Source organism: Ranitomeya variabilis, chromosome 4 (genome assembly GCF_051348905.1).
Source record: "Ranitomeya variabilis isolate aRanVar5 chromosome 4, aRanVar5.hap1, whole genome shotgun sequence".
NCBI lineage: Eukaryota > Metazoa > Chordata > Amphibia > Anura > Dendrobatidae > Ranitomeya > Ranitomeya variabilis.
Genome location: NC_135235.1, coordinates 633457007 through 633480158, shown reverse-complemented (window position 1 = coordinate 633480158; position 23152 = coordinate 633457007). Strand labels below are relative to the sequence as shown.

The 23152-nt window shown below is 44.0% G+C and overlaps 1 protein-coding gene; it reads left to right on the top strand.

Moving 5' to 3' along the window:
* The window catches only part of LOC143767225 (uncharacterized), a 385097-nt gene that overhangs the window by 61744 nt on the left and 300201 nt on the right, over positions 1-23152 (top strand).

Below are 23152 nucleotides of genomic sequence, written 5' to 3'. Positions count from 1 at the left end.
AAATCTGCTGATTGTTTGTCCAATAGGGGCAGTGTATAGAGAGAAGAGGAGGGGGCCTAGGACTGAGCCCTGCGGAACCCCGATCGTAAGTAGGCGGGGTTTCAGGGAGGAAGTATGCTGCCATCCGCAGCACTCCAATATGCAAGTCTGAAACCAGCCTTAAGTAGATGCCTTTTAATAGTGATTTTTTTATACACCTGTTTGGGCATAGAATACATGTATAACATTATAGCCTCTGGTGTCCTAGGTGCTGATACGCTTGTCAACTCCTTAATAACTCTGATGACCAAGTCCTAGAATATTTCTAGAGGCGGTCAAGACCACTATAAATGTGACATTGTCTCCCCATGCACCCCGTAACAACAACATAGACTAGATATCTCAGGGAACTATTTATGCAAAGCGTTGGGGACCCGGTACCACCTTGAAACAATTGTATAGCTTGCACCTTGTAATTTACTGGCCATAACCGATTTGTAGGAGAGGAAAAAGCATTTGTCCCACTGGTGATTCTTAAATGTGTTTAGGAGCACAGTTTCTCAAGCCTTGCAAAATGGACAAAGGTTTTCTAGATCTGGGTGTGTCAACAATTTTTATATATCAGAGATGGAATGTGGAGGGCATAGAGTGGCGACACAACATTTCCAAAAATATTAAATGGCTTAAAAATTCCGGACGACTGTCCATTGAAGAGTAAATACAGCGGGGAAAAAAGTGTTTAGTCGGCCACCAGTCGTGCAAGTTCTCCCACTTAAAAAGATGAGAGAGGCCTGTAATCGACATCATAGATAGACCACAACTATTAGAGTCAAAATTGAGAAAACAAATCCAAAAAATCACCTTGTCTGATTTGGCAAGATTTATTTTTCAAATTATGATGGAAAATAAGTATTTGGTCACCTAAAAACATGCAAGATTTCTGGCTTCACAGACCTGTAACTTCTTTAAGATGCTCCTCTGTCCTCCACTCATTACCTGTAGCAATGACACCTGTTTGAACTTGTTATCATTATAAAAGACACCTGTCCACAAACACTCACACTCCAAACTCCACTATGTTGAAGACCAAAGAACTGTCAAAGGACACCAGAAACAAAATTGTAGCCCTGCACCAGGCTGGGAAGACTGAATCTGCAATAGGGAAGAAGCTTGGTGTGATGAAATCAACTGTTGGAGCAATAGTAAGAAAATGGAAGACATACAAGACCACTGATAATCTCACTCGATCTGGGGCTCCACTCAAGATCTCATCTTGTAGGGTCAAAATGATCACAAGAACGGTGAGCAAAAATCCCAGAACCACACTGGGGGACCTAGTGAATGACCTGCATAGAACTGGGACCACCATAACAAAGGTTACCATCAGTAACACACTACGCCACCAGGGACTCAGATCCTGCAGTGCCAAATGTGTCCCCATTCTTAAGCCAGTACATGTCCGGGTCCATCTGAAGTTTGCTAGAGAGTATTTCGATTATCCAGAAGAAGTTTGCTAGAGAGTATTTCGATTATCCAGAAGAGTTTTGGGAGAATGTCATATGGTCTGATGAAACCAGAGTAGAACTCTTTGGTAGAAACAAAACTCATCGTGTTTGGAGGAGACAGCATGCGGAGTGGGATCCAAAGAACACCATACCTACTGTGAAGAATGGGGGTGGCAACATTGTGCTTAGGGGCTGTTTCTCTGCAAAGGGACCAGGATGACTGATCCGTGTACATGAAATAATGAATGTGACCATGTATCTTGAGATTTTGAGTGCAAACCTCCTTCCATCAGCAAGGGCATTGAAGATGAAACGTGGATAGGTCTTTCAGCATGATAATGATCTCAAGCACACCGCCAGGGCAACAAAGGAGTGGCTTCGTAAGAAGCATATGAAGGTCCTGGAGTGGCTTAGCCAGTCTCCAGATCTCAACCCCATAGAAAACCTTTGGAGGGAGTTGGAAGTTCGTGTTGCCCAGCGACAGGCCCAAAATATCACTGCTCTAGAGGAGATCTGCATGGAGGAATGGGCCAACATACCACCAACAGTGTGTGCCAACCTTGCCAACAAAGGATATATAACAAAATATTGACATGAATTTTTGTTAATGACCAAATACTTATTTTCCACCATAATTTGAAAAATAAATCTTGCCAAACTAGACAAGGTGATTTTTCTGGATTTGTTTTCTCAATTTTGGCTCTCATAGTTGTGGTCTACCTATGAGGCCAATTACAGGCCTCTCTCATCTTTTTAAGTGGGAGAACTTGCACAATTGGTGGCTGACTAAATACTTTTTTTACCCACTGTATGCTGAGGTTGTGGGTGTGTGCACACGTCAGGATTTTATGCAGAAATTTCCTGAACAAAACTGGAGATTTTCTGCAGAAAATCCGCACCCGTTTTATTAGCGTTTTTTATGCAGATTTTTTGTGTGTTTTCGGGAGCTTCCCAATGCATTAACTAACGGGAAATCCGTGATAAATCCGCAAAATTAATAAACATGCTGTGTATTTTTCCACAAAAATTGCTAAATACATTCAAAATGATGGGATGCTTAATGTATGCGTTTTTTAAGCGTTTTTGCAGCGAAAAAACGCATAAAAAACACGCAAAAAACGCAAAAAATCCGGAAAGTGTGCACATAGCCTGTATGTATTCAAAATTATGACTTATCTTCTAAGGACAGTCACCTAGGATAGTAGAAAGCGGCAAATGGAGCTATTTGGTGTATACGTAAAGACTTCTTTTTGGATCTGGCTAGTAAGGAATTTGCAGAAGCGTCAAGTGGAAACCTAGAGTGATCTGTTATTGGCACCAATGGTCCCCTCTTATCAACCAAAACTTCCCTCACACTTGGTGTATTCATAGTCTTCGGTGTCTGCCTGATTATGTATAATACTGAATTATTATTAAGCAACATGAGGTGCCAAGTCCATTGAAAAGAGGATGCCAACACCAAGCAAATATTGTGTGTAGTGCGGACCCAAAGTATTTTCTTAATTCAATGCAACAAATCAAGGATTGCTGCAAGGGCTGATGCTAGATAATATCAACGGCAATCGGGTAAATGACACCCGTAGCATTTTTTTGGACAGGATATTTGATTGCCAAATAAAACAACTAAAACCGTTTTCAATTTTAACCCAAAAAGGGGAATGTATATACTCAGGATGGATTGCAGCAGGTATACAGTAGCAGGCTAGGTAGATTGTTATCTTAAGAACATTGACTATGCCAACCAAGGAAAATTCTCTCCATTTCTCAATTTAATCAGGAGCCAGATATGTGGATTGGTAATATACAGTTGTGTGAAAAAGTGTTTGCCCCGTTCCTGATTTCTTATTGTTTTATATATTTGTCACACTTAAATGTTTCAGATCACCAAAGGCCGGCGTCACACTAGCGAGTTTTACAGACATATGAGCGCAGAAAATACACATTGCACACGGCCCAATGATTCTCTATGGGGCAGCTCCTATCTGCCGTATATCACGTATCCGTATTATACGGTCTTGTACGGCCATAGAAAATCGCAGCATGCTGCGTTTGTCAGCGTATTGCGTAAAAAATCCGCCAATGAAAGTATGGGGGCGAGAAAATTACGGATTACACACGGACCATGCGTGTGACTTGCGAGAAATACGCACCGGTGTTCTATAGAAAAGCCGGCAATTCAGTGCGGTGTACAGTAAAATCATACTGATAGAATAGGTAGAATAAATGTGTACACATAGTATAGATATATATATATGTCAGTGAGACACATATATATATATATTTATTATTATTTATATTCAATTCAGCGCTAGATAGCAGAAAAGCCGATAATTCAGTTGCCGGCTTTTCCTATCTCCTTCACAAACCCGACAGGATATGAGACATGGTTTACATACAGTAAACCATCTCATATCCCTTCTTTTATTACATACTCCTCTTTACTAATGTAAGAAGTGTCTGTAAAATTTGGGGGCTCTAGCTATTAAATTAAAGGGTTAAATCCCGGAAAAAATTGGCCTGGGCTCCCGCGCAATTTTCTCTGCCAGAGTGGGAAAGCCAGTGACTGAGGGCAGATATTAATAGCCTAGAGAGGGACCATGGTTATAGGACCCCCCCTGGCTAAAAACATCTGCCCCCAGCCACCCCAGAAAAGGCACATCTGTAAGATACGCCTATTCTGGCACTTAGCCTCTCTCTTCCCACTCCCGTGTAGCAGTGGGATATGGGGTAATGAAGGGTTAATGTCACCTTGCTATTGTAAGGTGACATTAAGCCAGGTTAATAATGGAGAGGCGTCCATTATGACACCTATCCATTATTAATCCAATAGTAACGAAATGGTTAATAAAACACATTATTAAAAAGTATTTTAATGAAATAAAGACACATGGTGTTTTAATATTTTATTATACTCTTAATCCACCTGAAGACCCTTGTCACCTGAAACAAAGTTAAAAAAAACAAATAACTATTCCATACCTTCCGTCGTTCAGTCTTGTCCCACGCTGTAAATCCATCTGAAGGGGTTAAATCATTTTACACCCAGGAGCTCTGCTAATGCAGCTGTGCTCCTGTCTGTAAAACTTGGTGAATGAATGGAATGCAGGGGAATGTACTGTAGTTACCTCGAGTCGCGGTGATGTGCCCTCTGCTGGATGAACTCATGAACTCGAGCGTGAGAAAATATTCTGAAAAGTTCCCAGGCTCGAGTTCATATGAGTTCATCCAGCAGGGGGCGCATCACTGCGACTCAAGGTAACTACAGTACATTCCCCTGCATTCCATCCATTCACCAAGTTTTACAGACAGGAGCACAGCTGCATTAGCAGAGCTCCTGGGTGTAAAATTATTTAACCCTTTCAGATGGCCGGACATTCTCCTTAAGGATTTTTTGGTAGACAGCAGAATTCATGGTTCTATTTACCAAAGCAACTCTTCCAGGTCCAACAGCCCCAAACCATCACACTACCACCATCATGTTTTACAGTTGGTAATAGGACATACATCTTCCAAAATGTTCAACTTTTGTCTCGTCAGTTCACAGAGTAGTCTCCCACAAGTCTTGAGGATCATCAAAATGTTTTCTGGCAATAACCCTTTATGCTATTATTGCTCAGCATTGGTTTTCATCTTGGACCTCTGCCATGCAGACCATTTTTGTCCAGTCTCTTTCTTATGGTGGAGTCATGAAAAGTGACCATAACTGAGGCAAATGACCTGCAGTTCTTTGGATATTGTTGTAGGTTCTTTTGTGTCCTCTTGGATATGTTGTCCCTGCACTTTTGGGGTAATTTTGGTCAGGGAAAGGTTCACCACAGTTCCATGTTTTTGCCATTTGTGCAGAATGGCTCTCACTGTGTTTCACTGGATTCCCAAAGTTTGAGAAATGGCATTATACCCTTCTCCAGACTGATAGATCTCAATTACTTTTTTTATCATTTGTTCCATAATTTCCTTGGGATTATGTCTAGGTTTTCAGGAACTTCTCGTCTACTTCACTTTGTCAGGCAGGTTTTATTAAATGTCCTCTTAAAGTGCTTTCTTGATTGATAACAGGTGTGGCAGTAATCAGGCCTGGGTGTGACTAGGGAATTTGAACTCCGCTTCCCAAAGATGTGATAAACCACAGTTATGTTTTAAAGGTAGGGGGGCAATCACTTTTTCACACAGGGCCCTGTAGGTTTGGATTTCTTTTTCCCTTAATAAAAAAAAACCCTTTTGCATTATGTGTTTACTTGTGTCATCTTTCTTTAATATTTACATTTTTTTGGTGATCTGAAACATTTTAAGTGTGACAAACATGCAAAGAATAGGAAATAAGGAAGGAGGCAAACACTTTTTTTCACATAACTGTAGATTAGGAGATGATCAGCAAATGATGCACATTTGTATTCTCTCCTTGCAGTCTTGATTTCATGTATATCAGGGATGGTGCGTATGGCTGCCAAAAGATTTTCCATAATTGGTATATAGAGTAGGCTCACAGGCTCCATATTGGCCACATGATTTGCTGACATTAGCAGTTTGACACTGAATGAGACCAGATAAGAAACAGTTATCTGGATAGTTGCCCTGATCATTTACAGAAGCATCTAACAATGCCTGATATCAGATCATGTGGATCAGAGAGGTGCACGATAACCCATTTTCAAACTTGTTACCAATCATTACTAGAAATGTACTTATAAAACTTTGTTTTTAACTATATTCATTTATTATTTAACTGTTAAAACTTTGCCTTCAACCTGTGGAATTGAGGGAGAGCTGGTATTTGTGTAAATAGTGTATAAAATATTCCATAGTATGGTTGAGAGATGGTGATTCAGAATGTAAATGTAATTTCTCTTAATCATTTTATCAGCACAAATAAAGGAGAAATTCTTCACCCTGAGAGCTGATATGACAGATGCTAATTTTAACCCCTTCCCAACCTGTGACACAGCGTATGGGTCATGAAAGTCGGTGCCAATCCGACCTGTGACGCATATGCTGTGTCACAGAATGATCGCGTTCCTGCAGGCTGGGTGAAAGGGTTAACTCTAATTTCACCTGACCTACAGGAACAGGGGGAGTGGTACTTCAGCCCAGGGGGGGGGTGGCTTCGCCCCCCTGTGGCTATGATCGCTCTGATTGGCTGTTGAAAGTGAAGCAGCCAATCAATGAAAAATTGATGAAATATTACAATCCAGCCATGGCCGATGCTGCAATATCATTGGCCATGGCTGGAGACCCCAATCTGCCCCCCACCGACTGACAGTGGCGATCTGGCGCCGCTGTCAGCCTTTCCTACCCCTCCGTTCTGTCCCCACTGCACTCCTCTCCCCTCTGCCCCACCATCCTGTCCGGCGCCCACCCGCTGTCCGATCCCACCCCCCCATACTTACCGAGTCCTGGGGTCCCTCCCGTTGTCCATCCGGCTTCCAGGATGAGCGCCACCATCTTGCAAAATGGCGGGCGCATGCACAGTGTGCCTGCCGAATCTGCCGGCCGGCAGATTCGTTCATTCATTTTGATCACTGTGATACATCCTATCACAGTGATCAAAATAAAAAAATAGTAAATAGCCCCCCCTTTATCACCCCCATAGGTAGGGAACATTATAAAATAAAGAAATTATATTTAAATTTTTCCACTAGGGTTAGGGTTAGAACTAGGGTTAGGGTTAGAACTAGGGTTAGGGTTAGGCTTCTTTCACACTTGTGTCAGTACGGCTCCGTCGCTAAGCGTCGGCGAGACGAACCGACGCACGTTTTTCAACTCATCCGCTGCCCATTCTGAAGTCCGGGGAGGAGGGGGCGGAGTTCCGGCTGCGCATGCGCCGTAGAAAATGGCGGACGCGACGTATGAAAAAATGTTCCCTTGAACGTTTTTTCGTGATGGCGGTCCACCAAAACACGACGGATCCAGTGCACGATGGATGCGACGTGTGGCCATACGTCGCGATCCGTCGTCAGTACAAGTCTATGGGAAAAAACGCTTCCTGCGGGCACATTTGCAGGATCCGTTTTTTCCCCAAAATGACGGATTGCGACATACGTCACACGACGCAAGTGTGAAAGAAGCCTTAGGGTTAAAACTAGGGTAAGGGTTGCAATTAGGGTTAGGGTTAGAACTAGGGTTATGGTTAGAACTAGAGTTAGGGTTAGAACTAGGGTTAGGGTTAGTATTAGAGTTAGGGTTAGAATTAGGGTTGGAATTAAGGTATGTGCACTCGGTGCGGATTTGGCTGCGGATTTGCAGCAGTTTTCCGTGCGGTGTACAGAACCATGTAAACCTATGGAAAAGCAAATCTGCTGTGCTCATGGTGTGGAAAATACCGTGCGGAAACGCTGAGTTGTATTTTCCGCAGCTTGTCAATTCTTTGTGCGGATTCCGCAGCGTTTTACACCTGCTCAATAGGAATCTGCAGGTGTAAAACCGCAGGTGAAATCCGTACAAAAATCTCAGGAAATCCACGGCAAATCCGCAGGTAAAACGCATTACTTTTTCATTTTTACGGATCAATTTGTGAAGCACTTGGGGGTTCAAAGTGTTCACTATGCATCTAGATAAGTTCCTTGAGGGGTCTAGTTTCCAAAATGGAGTCACTTGTGGGGGAGCTCCAATGTATAGGCACACAGGGGCTCTCCAAACGCGACATGGTGTCCGCTAACGATTGGAGCTAATTTTTCATTCAAAAAGTCAAATGGCGCTCCTTCCCTTTCGAGCCTTGCCGTGTGCCGAAACAGTGGTTTACCCCCACATGTGAGGTATCGGTGTACTCAGGAGAAATTGCCCAACAAATTTTAGGATCCATTTTATCCTGTTGCCCATGTGAAAACGAAAAAATTGAGGCTAAAATAATTTTTTTGTGAAAAAAAAGTACTTTTTCATTTTTACAGATCTAATTTGTGAAGCACCTGGGGGTTTAAAGTGCTCACTATGCAGCTAGATAAGTTCCTTATTGGGTCTAGTTTCCAAAATGGGGTCACTTGTCGGGGAGCTCCAATCTTTAGGCACACGGGGGCTCTCCACACGCGACATGGTATCCGCTAAAGATTGAAGCCAATTTTTCATTCAAAAAGTCAAATGGCACTCCTTCCCTTCCGAGCCCTGTCGTGCACCCAAACAGTGGTTCGCCCCACATATGGGGTATCAGCGTACTCAGGACAAATTGGACAACAACTTTTTGGGTCCAGTTTCTCCTTTTACCCTTGGTAAAATAAAAAAAAGTTGCTAAAAAAATCTTTTTTGTGACTAAAAAGTTAGATGTTCATTTTTTCCTTCCATGTTGCTTCTGCTGCTGTGAAGCACCTGAAGGGTTAATAAACTTCTTGAATGTGGTTTTGAGTACCTTAAGGGGTGCAATTTTTAGAATGGTGTCACTTTTGGGTATTTTTAGCCATATATACCCCTCAACTGACTTCAAATGTGAGGTGGTCCCTAAAACAAATGGTTTTGTAAATTTTGTTGTAAAATTGAGAAATCGCAGGTCAAATTTTAACTCTTATAACTTCCTAGCAAAAAAAAATTTTGTTTCCAAAATTGTGCTGATGTAAAGAAGACATGTGGGAAATGTTATTTATTAACTATTTTGTGTCACATAACTCTCTGGTTTAACAGAATAAAAATTCAAAATTTGAAAATTGTGAAATTTTCCAAATTTTCGCAAAATTTCTTATTTTTTCACAAGTAAGCGCAAAAATTATTGACCTAAATTTACTACTAACATGAGGCCCAATATGTCACGAAAAAACAATCTCAGAATCGCTAGTATCCATTGAAGCATTCTTGAGTTATTACCTCATAAAGGGACACTGGTCAGAATTGCAAAAAATTGCCAGGTCATTAAAGGGACACTGTCACCTGAATTTGGAGGGAACAATCATTAGACCTAGGGGCGGGGGTTTCGGGTGTTTGATGCACCCTTTCCTTACCCGCCGGCTGCATGCTGGCTGCAATATTGGATTGAAGTTCATTCTCTGTCCTCTGTAGTACATGCCTGCACAAGGCAATCTTGCCTTACGCAGACGTGTACTATGGAGGACAGAGAATGAACTTCAATCCAATATTGCAGCCAGCATGCAGCCGGCGGGTAAGGAAAGGGTGCATCAAACACCCGAAACCCCCGCCCCTAGGTCTAATGATTGTTCCCTCCAAATTCAGGTGACAGTGTCCCTTTAAGGTCAAAATAGGCTGGGTCATGAAGGGGTTAATTGACACCCGAGCATTATATTAGGTGCTCCAGCCTTATTCCGAATAAGAATATTAAATGGAGTGTGCAAGTAGCGCAGCTATCGGGGTGGGGGGGCAGTGTGTGTGCTAGCACTGGGCCACAAGCACCCACCTGGAGCTATGCTACCCTTAACTATATTGCCATGCAAAGCATGCGGCTTCCTTTTCCTGTGCTCAGATATATTCATGTCCTGCAGTGAAGTGATGAGGTCACACACTGCTGACTTTATCACTCTGGGAGAGGAGGGCGCATGGAGGACAATATGGAAAAGTGGAGGACATTATGGAGAAGATGGGGGAACATATAGAGAAGTGGGTATTCAATGTGGAGAAGTAGGGGGACAATATGGGGTAAAAGAATGGAGAAAGGATTGTATGGAGAAATGGGGGCACAGTGTGGAGACATGAGAACTTGGGGGACAATATTGAGGAGTGGAGGGACCATATTGAGAAGGGAAAATTATGGAGAGGTGGGAATGTGGGTGAAATGTATGGAGAATTGGGTGTACAAAATAATGAAGTGGGGGACAGTATGGAGAGGTGGGATGGTAGTGAACAATATGGAGAAGTGGGAGAACATGATGGAGCATAGGGGACAATATGGAGAAATGGGGGTACAGGATGGAGAACTGGGGGAGTGTGTGTGGACCATATGGACAAGTGGGAGTATGAAGGGATTATATGCAGAAGTAGGGGGGGACAGAATGGATAGGTGAGAGCAAGGGGGACAATATTGAGAAGTAGGAGCACGGTATGTAGAGATGGGAGCGTTGGGAAATTATGGAGAGGTTACAGCATAGGGCATAATATGGAAACTTGGCTGCACAAGTTTGGAGAAGTGGGAGAACAGTATGTAGTGATGGAAGCATGAAGGGACAGTATGAAGAAGTGGAGGTACAGTATGTACTGACAGTGGCTGATAGCTCAGTGGTTAGCACTGCAGCCTTGCAGTGCTGGTGTCCTTGGTTCAAATCCCACCAAGGGCAACATCTGCATGGAGTTTGTATGTTCTCCACGTGTTTGGGTGGGTTCTCCTGCATTCCAAGGACATACTGTTAGGGAATTTAGATTATGAGCCTCATTGGGGACAGAGATGTTAAGTATGTAAATCATGATGGAATATGATTACGCTATATAAGCAAAGCATAATAAATAATGGATTCATGTAGTGACTGTGGTCTTGATTGTGTCCTTAACTGATGATAGGTCATCACCTGCCTGAGGTAGTCACATTTCTGCCACTGGTTCTCTACTATGACTGTCACCCTGCTGCTGAAAGGTGGGAAAGGTAAGCACTTTATAGAGCCAAAGGTTATAGGGACTTTTATTGTATACGAGAGGTGTTAATATAAATGCACAGTATCATGTGTGCAGTATGCAGAGAAGGGAAAAGTGTGGTTCTGATGACAGTGGTTCTGGCTCTGTTTTCATTTACTAATAGTGGTTTTGGTGCTGCATTTGTGTATTGACTGTGGTTCTGTGTATAGGGGGAGCCGTGGGCCCACCATACTGTTTATATGGAATATGAGGGGATTTATTTTGTGTATAGGAGAGCTATGGTCCAATATAATGTTTATAGGGGAGCTGTGAGGATATCATACTCTGTATAAGGGAGCTGTGACTCCACCATACTGTATATAAAGGGGCTCTATATTGGGGGAACCAATGGACACTAGAAAATGTTAAGTGAGCATTTGAGAAGCATTCTTGTTATAGGAGCACTTAGAGTATTGTTGGCATCAAAGGGGCAAAATGTGGACACTTTTCTATGGCATTTGCACAGTGTATTAATATTTTCAAGGGAGCAAGATTACCACGTAGAGGGTACAAATGAGGCATTATTACTGGTACTTTGTAAGGGGCACAGTGGTGGGTATTATTATGTGGGGCAAGAAGTTGAGCTCTGATTTTGCACCAAACAGCAGGTGCAGTAATAGGGACACATATAACAACAGCGGCTCAGTATTGGGGTATCAGTGGGATGAGAAGTTTGTGCAGGTTGGGTATAGATGGTGACAGGGTTGTATAGTCTGCAGGCAGGTACAGAATGGGACTGAAATTCAGCCCTGGCATTTGAAATCACACAGGCCCAGGCTGTCCCCAAGCACTAGATATGAATAATTACTAATTATACCCTGGATAGAGGAAACCAATATTTACTACAAGACTAATATTTCTAATGATACCGGTGGCCTAGTGGGACTTTGTGCTCATCACAACTCTTACCAGTATGGGTGTCTTGAGAACACCGATTCTGTTAACAACATTGCAGACAAGGCAGCCCACAACTAGACAGGACCTTCTGGCATTTGCCAGATGGCCAGTCCGGCCCTGTCTGCAGGTCTAGTATCTACCACTATATGGTCACTATATGGTGGTAATATAAATGTAAGCAAGAAGCGGTCATCTGCTGACGTTCTTCTCCACCCACGATCAGGGTTCACTACCATAGTTGTACACACAGTACCTGGTTAGGGGTCCTCTCAGATGTTTCGCACCCTACTTCGCCACCTGAGCTGAAACTCTAGTTATGCCTCAGGAGGGAGACCTATGATAAAGCAGTTGTCCACTACTCAAACAAGTCCTTCTCAATCACTGTTTGCCCCAAGTAAAATAATAGCAGCTACACCCACCTCCAAGTATTGGACAACCTCTTTAAAGACAATCTCTTCTGTAGATATTTCACATAAACTTACAGCCAGAGAATTAAAACGAGAGGCCGATTAATATACAGCAATATGGATGAGATTCTCGGCCTAGAGAAGCTCATTGAGTTCCTTAAATGTGACCCTGCAAATTGCTCTCCTTAGCAGTAGATACATTAGGTTTTAGAAAGTTTTGTTTGTTATAGTACATGAAAGATATATATCTTTGTACCGTGTTAGCCAGTAGATGGATAATAATTAGAATTGAGAGTCCTCAGTGGTTGATACCTTTTAATGGCTAACTGAAAAGATGGTAACAAAGTGCAAGCTTTTGAGACTACTCAGGCCTCTTCATTAGGCATAGAATAACACAAAATCTGAAGAATCACATATTTATACACAACACAGCACATAACTGTCATTATGGGAGAGTGATGAACAGTTTTGTCCATAAATATTGGAACAGTTCCTAGATAAGGAGTGAATGTTTTATTGTCCTCTGATTGGGGTCTGGTTCTGTGTCATGATGCCCCATAAGGTCTGAAGTGCAAATTCCTTAATTGATGTAAAAAGACATAAATTCATGCGACACATTCATTCCTGCACTGAGTGTCAAAGGTCGTCATAAGTTTATGCTCCCAGATTCTCCTGTCTCTCTGAGATTTGAAGTTACCTTTCAATACAAGTAATTTCAGGTGCATGGTGCTATGATCAGGCATACAAAAATGTTAGGCCACAGGTAGATCCATTCTTTTTTCTCTTATTGTGTGGCAGTGAAAATGTATCCTTGTTCTCAGTTTCTGGCCTTTCTCCCCTTTATACAGACCCCCAGTTGGACATTTAGTACAAATAATTAGGTACACCACATTAGAAGTGATGCAGCTGAAGGTACCTGGGATCTTGGAGTCCTCCTGATCTGAATTGGGAATCTTTATCTTGTCCGTGGTCATTATAAATGGACAGGTTTTACATTTTTTCTGGTTGCAAGGAAAGGTTCCTGCAGCTGTTGGAGAGGACAGGGACCTTCTGACAATTTCATCCCACCATCAACTTAACACTCCACTACTCCTGTACTTAAATTAACTTTTTGGACACCATCATTAAGCTGCAGAACAATTAACATCCTGTTGCTGAGGTGTGTATCTAATCCTATCCTGTGTGATACCACCTGCTGAGCTGTATATTTAATCCTATGCTGTGTGATTTTGGGCTGTGTATCTAATCCTATCTTGTGTGATGCTGGTCTCCCCCTGGGCTCACCCTGCAGTCTGTGTCAGAGGGTGGTCTGTGTCGGCATGGTAATAAATTATGTTATTTCCAGCTTTACAGAAGGATGATAACACCATAGAAATGATAAGAATAATAGGCCTCAGTGACCACAACTGTCTACAAGTAAAACTGTTGCTCATAGCAACCAATCACAGCTCAGCTTCTTATAAACAGCTCTGGTGAAATGAAAGATGCTTTGTGATTGGTTGCCGATACATACACACACACATTTATATATATAGATTGCTAATTATTTACTGTTGGCTCAAGCTTCATATGTGTATTTTGATAAAGGATGCCATGTCTCGATCGTTAGGGGTGTTGGCTGATCACCATGTTGTATATGTGTTTTAATTCTTTTTATGTGTTTGTGGTTTTGTATGTTGCAGTGTTCCAATAAAATCATACATTTTATGTTATCTACTTTATCTATATTATTGAATTAGGTGTGCACACCAATCTATGTGTTTGGTCTTTCTTGTCTCTTTTTAAAAATCATACAATGTGATTTTCTGGATTTTATTTTTAGATTCTGTCTCTCACAGTTGTGGTGTTTTCCTATGATAAAAATTACAGACCTCTCCATTCTTTGTAGGTGCGAAACCTGCAATGTGGTGTACATGATACAATGTACAAGGTGCCCTGGAGGTATCTATATTGGGGAAACCATGCAAAAACTACAAACAAGGATGAATCTAAACAGACACACAATCAGGAATGAAATGGACACCTGTGGGAAAACATTTCTCTGGACCTGGACACAGTATGACAGACTTAAAAGTCTTAATACTAAAAGGTTATTTTAAGGATGACAGAGAAAGAAAAATTTGGGAATTGAAACTGATAAAGATTCTTTGACAGTAGGACTCAATTTAACACCTGGATTTATGACTCACTGCATGGATACAATTCACACCTCCAACAGATGGACTCCCGATAATTAAGGACACCTCTCCATTTGTAACAAAATGCCTAATTTTATTTCCTTGGCTTATCTTTAAGAAGCATCACACCTCCCACCTCATGAACAAATGTCCTACTGTACTATCCCTTAAATGTTGTGCTTTTTTTAATTAATGTATTTGTAATCTCACCTGAAGAAGGAGCCTCTGTGCTCTGAAAGTTTGCAAACATATTATTTTCTGGTTAGCCAATAAAGGTATCACTCCAAGAATACTTTTGTCATCTTTGGGCAGAAAAGTATTCACATCGATTTTTCTGGCTAACACGGTAAAACAACATAATTTGTTACTGTACATAAAAAAGCCACAAGACGCGGAGTCTGTATGAAGAGTTCCAGGAATCAACTCCGATCTAGATGCCTCAGTGCTGAACTGCGTACAGCAGAAGAGATTATCTGAGGTCCTCGCTCCAGCAACTCTGATGTAGTCACCTCAGCACTGAAGTGTCAACATTGGAGTTGATTCCTGGAGCTACTCATACAGACTCCATTGTAGTCCCCTCTTCTGGCTCTTCTAGAGCGGAGTGGCTATGGTGAGATCCTCAAAAAATCACCTGTGATCTAGATACATCAATTCGGTGATAGTAGCAACTAGAACGGAGTTGATTTCTTGAGGTAATGATGTCAACGGAAGGGGTGGGGCCTCCTTTAATCTAATGAAGACCAGATAGCAGGAAGCTGTATTTTGCTGAGGCTGCTGGAGAAGAGAAGTGGGAAATGAGGGGCTGTGCCATGGAGCTGTGTGAAGAGAAGACTGAGGGGCTACACCATGGAGCTATGTGAGGAGAGGATTGAGGGGCTGCACCATGGAGATGTGTGATGAGAGGTCTGAGGGGCTTCACCATGGAGGGTGTGAGGAGAGGACTGAGGGGCTGCACCATGGAGAGCTGTGTGATAAGAGGACCAAGGGCTGTGGGGAGAAGAGGGGATGATGAGGGGCTTTGTGAGGAATGGGCGGATGATGAGGGACTTTTTGGGGAATGAGGGGATGATTAGGGGCTTTGTGGGGAATGGGGAGATGATGAGGGGCTGTGTGGGGAATGGGGGTAATGAAAGGCTGCGTGGGCAATGGGAGGATGATGAGGGGCTGTGTGGGGAATGGGGGGTAATGAGAAGCTGTGTGGGGAATGGGGGGATAATGAGGGCTGTGGGCAGAAGGGGGAGATGATGAGGGGCTGTGGGGAGAAGGGGGGTGATGGGTTTGTGGGGAGAAGGGGGAGTGAAGAGGGGCTGTTGGGAGAAGAGAGGAAGAGGGGCTGTGTGGGGAATGGGGCGATGATGAGGGACTGTTGGGAATGGGGGGATGATGAGGGGGTGTGAGGAATGGGGGTGATGAGGGGCTGTGTGGTGAAAGGGGGTGATGAGGGTCTGTGTGGAGATGGCGGATGATGAGAGGCTATGGGGGGAGGATGAAGGGCAGTAGGGAGAAGGTGGGATGATGAGAGGCTTTGTGGGGAATGGGGGATGATGAGGGGCTTTGTGGGGAATGGGGGGATGATGAGGGGGTAATGAGGGGCTGTGTGGGGAATGGGGGGATCATGGGGACTGTGGGCAGAAGGGAGATGATGAGGGGATGTGGGGAGAGGGGGAGATGATGAGGGGATGTGGGGAGAGGAGGGGGATGATGAGGGCCTGTGGGAAGAAGGGGGAGATGATGAGGGGCTGTTGGGAGAAGGGGGAATGAAGAGGGGATGTTGAGAGAAGGGGGATGAAGAGGGGCTGTGGGAGAAGGGGGATGAAGAGGGGCTGTGTGGGGAATAGGGCGATGATGAGCGGCTGTGTGGGAAATGGGGGATGATGAGAGGCTGTGGGGAATAGGAGATTATGAGGGGGAATGGGGGTTATGAGGGACTGTGTGGGGAATGGGGGATGAAGAGGGGCTGTGTGGGGAATGGGGGAATGATGAGAGGGAATGGGGGTTATGAGGGGCTGTGTGAGGAATAGGGGGATGATGATATTTGTGGGAATTGGGGGGATGATGAGGGGCTGTGTGGGGAATGGGGGGTAATGAGGGGCTGTGTGGAGAATGGGGCGATGATGAGGGGCTGTGGGCAGAAGGGGGAGATGATGAGGGGATGTGGGAAGAAGGGGGAGATGATGAGTGGATGTGGGAAGGGGGAGATGATGAGGGGCTGTGGGGAGAAGGGGGTGATGAGGGGATTGCATGGGGAGAATGAAGCTTTGTGGACAAGGGGGGCACGATGAGTGGCTTTGTGGAGAAAGGGGGCACGATGATTAACTTTGTGGATAAGAGCACGATGAGTGGCTTTGTGGACAAGGAGGGCACGATGAGGGGCTTTGTGGAGAAGTTTCTCACACTATCCTTATTGAAAAAATGGCTAAGCATGGAATGGCCAAGGCAACTGTTAGGTGGATTCATAACTGGCTTAGTGATCGGACCCAAAGAGTGGTCATAAGCGGCTGCACATCCAGTTGGAAGAATGTCTCAAGTGGGGTACCACAGGTTTCTGTTCTGGGCCCTGTATTGTTCAACATCTTCATCAATGATTTAGATGAAGGAATAGATGAAGGAATTGAGGGTACACTGATTAAATTTGCTGATGACACAAAGCTAGGATGGATAGCTAATACTAGAGAACAAAGAGAGAGGATTCAAAAAGATATAAATATACTGGAGCAGTGGGCAGCAACTACCAGAATGGTTTTTGACAGGGAAAAATGCAAAGTACTACATCTGGGCAATAAAAATGATAAAAGCATATACAGAATGGGAGGAATAGGGCTAAGCAACAGCACATGTGAAAAAGACTTGGGTATAATAATAGATCATAAACTGAACATGAGTCAACAGTGTGATGCAGCAGCGAAAATGGCAAATGCAATTCTGGGATGTATTAACAGAAGCATACAATCTAGATCACGTGAAGCCATTATTGCCCTCTACTCCTCTTTGGGCAGACCTCATCTGGAATACTGTTTCCAGTTTTGGGCACATTTTAAAAGAGACATCAACAAACTCGAGCAAGTTCAGAGAAGAGTGACCAGAATGATGACTGGTCTGCAAACCATGTCCTATGAGGAACGGTTACAGGATTTGGGAATGTTTAGCTTGCAGAAAAGACTGAGAGGAAACTTAATAGCTGTCTACAAATATCTCAAGGGCTGTCACATTGTCAGCATTTTCATTTGATAGGCGGATGCACTTATCTGTTATATTTCCACCTGCGGCACTAAAAACCTGCTCTGACAGAACGCTAGCAGCAGGGCAGGCCAGGACCTCCAAGGCTTAGAGAGCCAGTTCATGCCACATATCCAGTTTGGATACCCAATAATTAAAAGGCACAGAGGAATAACAGAGGACGTTTGTACGATCAGCAAGGTACTCCCACAGCATTTTCCCAAACATTGCACTTCTTGCGACAGCACCCCTTGCCTCTATGCCGGCATGATGGGAGGGTCCAAAAAAACTGTCCCAGAACTTTGCCCTTGTTCCCCTGCCTGTGCTGGATTGTACTTCTGTCTCTCTCGCTTGGACTCCTTGGTTGGACAACAAACTCTGACATCTGCTGCCAGTGTTCTCAGATGGGAATTTTTTTAGTAATTCCGCTACAAGGGCCCTGTGGTACTGCACCATTTTAGTACACCTGTCTGCCTCTGGAAGAAGATATTGAAAGTTCTTGTAGCGTGGGTCAGGAAGTGTCACCAACCAGTAATGGGTGTCACCGAAAATTTTAATAATGCGAGGGTCACGGGAAACGTAGCGCAACATAAAGTCAGCCATGCGTGCCAGACTGCTAACAGGCAAGACTTCCGTGTCCTCACCAACAGGACAATGAGTCAGTGATGAGCGGTCATATAGGAGCGCTTAGGAAGCAGCCCAGGGGTGGACAGGATGTCAGGTCTCCATCCCAGCTCCAGCTGAGAACCTCCAATGGAGGATGGGAGCAATGAGACAATGATAAACGGTCGGAGGAGCGCAGGAAAGAGACACAGACGAGATGGGGTTAAACCACAATGTGTTTCGATGGAGGATCTGTCTTCATCCATTGCTCGCCAACAGGACGACTGATCATGCTGTCCTCCTCTTCCTCCCTGTCCTCAGACCATCAATGCTGATCAGATGGTATGACAGCTGTGCTTGTAGTACCATCTATAGTGCATGAAAGTAGCTCCTGTTATTCCTCCTCCTCATTGTCTACCAATCCACGTTGGGACGACATGAGGCTGGGCTGAGTGTAATCACCCTGTATGGTTCCATCCTCCATTGTTGTGAATTCTACTCTTGGGCTCCCTCCGGTGGTTGTTGGTGGTAGCGCAGTTGTCTCTGGGTTGTAAGCCAGGGCAGGAGTTTCTGCTGATTGCAGCTCTACTATGTATTTAGGTGTGCAGGATCCATTAGTCCTGGCCAGTTGTCCATTGTTCTTGGAGGGATTGCATCTCTCTCTGGCTCCCCATGCCCTGCTGTCAATTCAGCTAAGATAAGTGTCTGTTTTTTTTGTCTCTGTAGCACACATGCAGTGTGCTTTGCAATTCAGTGCAATTCATTGTGTTTTTGTCCAGCTTAGACTTTGTTTGGATTTTTCAGTCATGCTGGATTCTCTGGAGATGCAGATGTACATTCTATGTCTTTAGTTAGATGTAGAATTTTTGTATTATCTGCTGTGGGTATTTTTAGGGTTTTAATACTGACCGCTTAGAATTCTGTTCAATCCTTTTCTATTTAGCTAGAAGTGCCTCTTTTGCTAAATCCTGTTTTTCTGCCTGTGTGTGTCTTTACTCTTATATTGACAGTCAATATTTGTGGGGGGCTGCCTATCCTTTGGGGTTCTGCTCTGAGGCAAGATAGAATTCCCATTTCCATCTATAGGGGTATTTAGTCCTCCGGCTGTGTCGAGGTGTCTAGGACGTGTTAGGCACACCCCACGGCTACTTCTAGTTGTGGTGTCAGTTTAGGGTTTGCGGTCAGTACAGGTACCACCTACTCCAGAGAAAGTCTCATGCGGCTCCAAGGTCACCGGATCATAACAGTACAACTGGCCCACAATGAGTTAAATGCATCTCAGAAGAAGGGAAGAAAGGTGTTGAGCCATTTTTTTTTCTGTAGCCTGTTTTGTCTTTCCTTCCCTCTTTTCTTCTGGGTGACTGAGGAGTTTTGTGCTAGCATGGATGTTCAGGGATTAGCTTCTCGTGTAGACCAGCTTGCTGCTAGGGTACAGGATATTTCTGATTATATTGCTCAGACTCCGGTTTTAGAGCCTAGGATTCCTACTCCTGATTTGTTTTTTGGGGACAGGTCCAAATTTTTGAGTTTTAAAAACAACTGTAAACTGTTTTTTGCTCTGAAGCCTCGTTCTTCTGGTGATCCCATTCAGCAGGTTAAAATTGTCATCTCCCTGCTGCGTGGCGATCCTCAGGATTGGGCATTTTCCCTGGAATCTGGGAATCCGGCCTTGCTTAATGTAGATGCCTTTTTTCAGGCTCTAGGATTATTATATGATGAACCAAATTTTGTGGATCAAGCGGAGAAGACCTTCTTGGCCCTGTCTCAGGGTCAAGAAGCGGCAGAATTGTATTGTCAGAAATTTAGAAAATGATCTGTGCTGACTAAATGGAATGAGGATGCTTTGGTGGCAATTTTCAGAAAGGGTCTTTCTGAATCTGTTAAAGATGTTATGGTGGGGTTTCCCACGCCTGTTGTTCTGAGTGATTCTATGTCTCTGGCCATTCAGATTGATCGGCGCTTACGGGAGCGCAGAACTGTGCGCACTGTGGCGTTGTCCTCAGAGCAGATGCCTGAGCCTATGCAATGTGATAGGATTCTGTCTAGAACGGAACAACAAGGATTCAGACGTCAGAATAGGTTGTGTTTTTATTGTGGCGATGCTTCTCATGTCATTTCAGTCTGCCCTAAGCGTACAAAGAGAATCGCTAGTTCAGTTACCATCAGTACTGTACAACCTAAATTTCTGTTATCTGTAACCTTGATCTGCTCATTGTCGTCATTTTCTGTCATGGCGTTTGTGGATTCAGGCGCCGCTTTTAACTTAATGGACTTTGAATTTGCCAGGCGTTGTGGTTTCCCCTTGCAGTGTTTGCAGAACCCTATTCCTTTAAGGGGCATTGATGCTACACCTTTGGCTAAAAATAAACCTCAGTTTTGGACACAGGTGACCATGTGTATGGCGCCAGCCCATCAGGAAAATTGTCGTTTTCTGGTGTTGCATAATTTGCATGATGCTATTGTGCTGGGTTTTCCATGGTTGCAGGTACATAATCCTGTGTTGGATTGGAAGTCTATGTCTGTGACTATCTGAAAGAAGAACCTGGAAGCTATATAACCATAAAATAACAGGTTTTTTTCCTTTTTTGATATATGTCTGTGACTAGTTGGGGTTGTCAGGGGGTTCATAATGATGTTCCTTTGATGTCAATCTCCTCTTCCTCCTCTTCTGAAATTCCAGAGTTTTGTCTGATTTTCAGGATGTATTCGATGAGCCCACGTCCAGTTCCCTTCCACCGCATAGGGACTGTGATTGTGCTATTGACTTGATTCCAGGCTGTAAGTTTCCTAAGGGCCGACTTTTCAACCTGTCTGTGCCTGAACATACCGCCATGCGGAGTTATGTTAAGGAGTCTTTGGAGAAAGGGCATATTCGGCCATCTTCTTCACCGTTGGGAGCGAGATTTTTTTTTGTTGCTAAGAAAGATGGCTCCTTGAGACCCTGTATTGATTATCACCTCTTGAATAAGATCACGGTCAAGTTTCAATACCCTTTACCTTTGCTTTCCGATTTGTTTGCTAGGATTAAGGGGGCTAGTTGGTTTACTAAGATTGATGTTATGACCCCAATGGCAGAGGGTCTCAAAAGTACATACCAAGTCTGCAAACACAAAAAAACAGCTCATAGGGCAGTGGTAACTGGGCTGACCATATATCTAATCCTAGCACCACAAATAGCAGCAGCCGGGGAACGTGCCTACGTTGGTTCTAGACGTCTCGCGCCAGCCGGAGAACTAACTAACCCTAGAAGGGAAAAGATAGACCTTTCTTGCCTCCAGAGAAAAGACCCCAAAAGTTGGATACAAGCCCCCAACAAATAATAACGGTGAGGTAAGGAGGAAAGACAAACGTAAGAATGAACTAGATATTTAGCAAAGAGAGGCCCACTGACTAATAGCAGAATATAGTAAGATGTCTTATATGGTCAGCAAAAACCCTATCAAAATTTCCACGCTGGATATTCAAGAACCCCCGAACCGTCTAACGGCCCGGGGGGAGAACACCAGCCCCCTAGAGCTTCCAGCAAAATCAGGAATCACATTTAGTACAAGCTGGACAAAAATTAAGAGCAAAGCAAATAACCAAAAAACAAGGAAGCAGGACTTAGCTTAATTTTGCAAGATCCAAAACCAGCAGACAGGAGCAAACAGAAAGGAACTAATTACAACGATGCCAGGCACTGGACTGAGAAACCAGGAAGTATATATAGCAACACCCCTGGACTAACTACCCAGGTGGGTGCCAAACTGAGGAAAGACAATCCCAGAGTCATATCACTAGTGACCACAAGAGGGAGCCAAAAAAGTCTAATTCACAACAGTACCCCCCCTTTAAGGAGGGGTCACCGAACCCTCACCAAGACCACCAGGGCGATCAGGATGAGCAGCGTGAAAGGCACGAACTAAATCGGCTGCATGCACATCAGAGGCAACCACCCAGGAATTATCCTCCTGACCATAGCCCTTCCACTTGACCAGATACTGAAGCCTCCGCCTGGAGAGACGAGAATCCAAGATCTTCTCCACCACGTACTCCAACTCGCCCTCAACCAACACCGGAGCAGGAGGCTCAACAGAAGGAACCACAGGTACAACGTACCGCCACAACAAAGACCTATGGAACACGTTGTGAATGGCAAACGACACCGGAAGATCCAAGCGAAAGGACACAGGATTAAGGATTTCCAATATCTTGTAAGGACCGATGAAGCGAGGCTTAAATTTAGGAGAGGAGACCTTCATAGGAACAAATCGAGAAGACAGCCATACCAAATCCCCAACACGAAGTCGGGGACCCACACCGCGGCGGCGGTTGGCAAAACGCTGAGCCTTCTCCTGTGACAACTTCAAGTTGTCCACCACATGATTCCAGATCCGCTGCAACCTATCCACCACGGAATCTACCCCAGGACAGTCAGAAGGCTCCACATGTCCCGAGGAAAAACGAGGATGGAAACCAGAGTTGCAAAAAAATGGCGAAACCAAAGTAGCGGAACTAGCCCGATTATTAAGGGCAAACTGAGCCAACGGCAAGAAGGTCACCCAATCATCCTGATCTGCCGAAACAAAACACCTCAAATAAGCCTCCAGAGTCTGATTAGTTCGCTCCGTTTGTCCATTAGTCTGAGGATGAAAGGCAGACGAAAACGACAAATCAATGCCCATCTTAGCACAAAAGGATCGCCAGAACCTGGAAACAAACTGGGATCCTCTGTCAGACACAATATTCTCAGGAATGCCGTGTAAACGAACCACATTCTGAAAGAACAAAGGAACCAGATCGGAAGAGGAAGGCAGCTTAGGCAAAGATACCAAATGGACCATCTTGGAAAAGCGAT